Source organism: Amborella trichopoda, chromosome 1 (assembly GCF_054954075.1).
Source record: "Amborella trichopoda isolate Santa Cruz 75 chromosome 1, AtrichopodaSantaCruz75HAP2 v2.0, whole genome shotgun sequence".
NCBI classification, from domain to species: domain Eukaryota; kingdom Viridiplantae; phylum Streptophyta; class Magnoliopsida; order Amborellales; family Amborellaceae; genus Amborella; species Amborella trichopoda.
The window spans coordinates 34,390,756-34,394,577 of record NC_142336.1 but is presented as its reverse complement, the minus strand read 5'-3'; positions in this window follow the sequence as shown (position 1 = coordinate 34,394,577).

Here is a 3,822-nt window from a genome sequence, read left to right as displayed (position 1 = left end):
GAAGTGAAGAGAGAGAAAGATTTACCTTGAGCCTAGGGGTACCAATCCAAAAGTTTCTCTCACCTTCCTCTCTCTCTCAAAACGTGACCCAACAGTAAGAAGAAATAAAGATTTTATTAAGCAAAAGTCTCTTTAGCGAAGGGTCTGCGTACAATGATAGTACGTGATATATATAGAGTTTTGCCTAAACATGGGTGGATGATCAAAATTGAACCTAATTTCTAGAAATTAAGATTTAACTGAATTAAATAAAATAGAAAAATAGGGTGTAAAATGACAGATTTCCCCCTTCCTAACAATTCATCAAATTCTAAAATAGTCCTTGTTGCTGCCCTAGAACTTGCGTGATCTTTCATGGATGATCCGGGGTTTCTCTAGTACTTGTTTAATAAAAAAATGATTGTTTTCTTGTAGGGCTCGACATGGAGATCGATTTGATACCAACTTCGAGTCATGGATCGTGTTTTTAGGCCACAATCATGTGACTTAAATTTTGGATGAATCTTGCAGACTTTGGATTAATAGTGTGGTCGTTCGTTGATGTTTTTACATAGTTTCTTCATTGGACCACACTGAGCATGCTGTCATGATCGCGTGGTATTAAACGCTGCTCGATTTCGTGTCCGGACAAAGATTTCGTAACTTTTGAGTTTTGACTGGAATCCGGAATTTCGGCACCAAAATTTACAGTCACTTCATGGGGTTCATGTGTGAGATCTGACCATTTATTATACGTGCAGTTCAGACCAGTGATAGTCATGGACCTTATGCACACGATCCAACTTGTTTCACATCGATTGGCCTTGAGAGTGCCGTGATTTGGTCGCTCGAGTGAAGCGTGTCACTGCTGATTTGCCTGCAACTTCCTTTATAGATTGGCAACTTCTCTTTAGCTTTTCTTGGAGCTTAGACGTCGTCATGGGGCGTGCTACATATCGAAACACTCGTCTCAATAAGACGAACGCGTTTCAATAAGTTTGAGCACGATCCGATCTCGGACAAGGGAGATATAAGTATTGCAAGTCACTATTCCTGATTGTCCCTATAATGGAGTTTAGTTGCAGGGTGGCCGCAAGGGAATAGTGTGTGGCTCCTCATGTTTCGATCGTTCTCCTATAACTTCTTTCTTGAGTGCCCACTTAAGCTAAAATTTGACCCATGGGGTTTTTTAACCATGCCAGCTCCAATGATGGTGTCTCACAATAATTTGATGTACCAAAATAGAGCTCTAGTAATAGGGGTCCGTTTCACGGTGCTAGAGGCTGATTCTGCCGAAACTGTCTTTTAGTCTGCACTACCTTAGACATGTCGGATTGCGATGAAACTTGAAAAGAGAATTTTAGGAGTCCTTATGAAGATCTTGACCAATTTTGGGGTCATTTGAGACTATCGAAATTTCCACTGTTCGTTAGGCTTTATTGACCAGCTTCTCCCTTAGACCCATGGTGCTGAAAAATGTTTTCCAACACTCTGGTGCCCCCCCTAGAAGGGCAATCTACCTTAACTTCTACATCACATTGTCAAGATCAGTAAGAAGCAGTTCCTTCAGTCTCTGAATGGCCTAGTGAAGCATGTCCATGATTATTTCTGGCATCCCATTGAAACTAGGCCTGGATAGTGCTGTTGGGGACACCACGATGCAAGAAGCTTCGATCTCAATGGCTGAACTTGAAGGGATGATATTCATGTGATTCATTGGCTCTTCTGGAGTGATCATGAAGCCTAGAGCCTTGAGCTCCTCAAATTCAGAGGGAGCCCCAGCCTTAGGCTACTCGGTCCCCTCAACATTAGCATCCTCACCTAGCCCTTCACTCACGACCCTGCTCTCATTAGTCTCAGCCCTCTCAGGACTAGATTCTACCCTTGGGCCCTCAATCGCAGTCTCACCCTAAGCTTCTCATTGGTTTTCTACCTATGGAGCTACCACATCAATCTCAACAGGCTCAACCCCTGTAGGGCCAACTTCTTCTTCTTGCCCCTCATTTTCTAGAGCAGTCTCAAAAAGTTCTAAGCCAGCTTCTTCTCTTTGCCTTTTAGCCTCCTGAACTGCCACTTCATACTCGACAAGTTCAAGGGTCACCTCCTCCATTTTGGCCTTCAGTTTCAAATTTGACCTTTTCTACCTGATCCACATCCTCCACAACCAGAACCTGTACTACTTTCTCTTCAAGACTTGCAGTCTCTAGGGCCACTGCCTTTGAACCCCTAAGATCTCCCTCTTGAGAATGGCCTGCATCACCCATAACTTCATCACCCAGGTCAGTAGCTTCCTGATGCTCAGGCACCTCATCAATCATATGTCCCACCTCCTGAGGGATGCTTGGGCCTTCACAAGCCATGACTACAACTTTGGCCTTGGTTGGGGCAGCAATACCTTGAGGTTCAAAGGCCCTACCAACTTCGGGTTCCTCTCCTTGGGCAGCAACAACAGGACCTTCATCCCCAGCACCATCAATCTCCATTGGAGCAAGATCTAACTCAGGACCCATTCTTGGAACCTGGGGCACTACCCCAAGCTCAGGTGTCCCCTCTCTATCAGAAGCAATGATGATGGGCTCAGAGAGACTAGAGTCATCTACCTCAGTCTCTGAAGAACTAGAAAACAGCTCAGGAGACGTAGAGGATGACGAAGAAATGGCAGATGGTGACTCATAAAGAGTAGCGAACGAACTAGAGGAGGCAGACTATGAAGAGCTATCCCTTGATTATGGAATGATCGAAAGTTTCGCACTCCTGCGTTTTGGAGCAGGTCAGACAGCTCAAGTCATTGTGCGAGTGCCAGTGGGGGCAGCACGCTTCCTTTTCTTCCCTCTTTTTGTCGAAGTGGCAGTCGCCTCAGAACTCAACAAGAGCCTCCAGCAAGAGTGTTGTGCAGACCGTTCCCTATCAGCTCATTCAAGTTCTGAATTGGGCACCTTTCATGACCAGGGACCTTTCGACCTTCCCTCTATTGAAAGATAGAGGTGAGGTTGTACAAAAGGCTCCCCGTATCCTTCTCCATGGAAAGAAGCCGTGGTGAAGAGTCGTTTGCTGCTATCTCTTGGGATATCCCAAGAGCCTTCCAGTTCTAGGGGTTGTCCAAGGTAAAAATCTCACCTAGAGGAGGAGTCCTGATGATCTTCCTTTACCTGGTATCATGGCGCCAGTTTTAGTTCTCCCCTTTTCAGGGGTGATCAGCTTCCCAGTATCCTCGGCTAGTAAACCTCCACCAGCGCGCATAGGCCTCGATCGCTCGGACCCTTCTGCCAAAGTCGGGTACCATATACTTGCTAACCTCCGTCATCTCTAAACATGTGGACCATGTGGTGCCATGATTCTAGAAGAGTCCTTAGCTTTTCCTTCTTCCTTGTTTTTACTCTGCCGTGACGCTTCTCAAAGACTACTGAGAAGGGGCAGCCTTGATCCAGCCCCTGTTGACGAGTAAAACGATGGGGAAATACCCTTTGAGCTTAGCACTATAGGAGGTCCTGTAGGACAAAACTCCCCCTCTAATGCTCAAAATGAACATGAGCTCCTTGACGGTAGTAGAAGCACCATCCAACTCCTTACCCATCTTGTCAATGAAAGCCCTGTCGCGAAAGCTCCCAATCAGAAAAGTGACTCGATGCATACTGGAGGACACATTACCAAACAAGCTATGAGCATCCCCCGGGCTGTGTAAGATATCCTTATGGCAGACAATTATCTTCAAGACGGGGCACATCTTCTCCCCCATGCCTAGATTTATGACATAAGTGGTCGGGAAATACGCTTCTAGCCACCCATATACATAGTGGATGGGGAATGGTGTCTTGAAGTCATCAGGGAAAGCTTCGCCTCCGA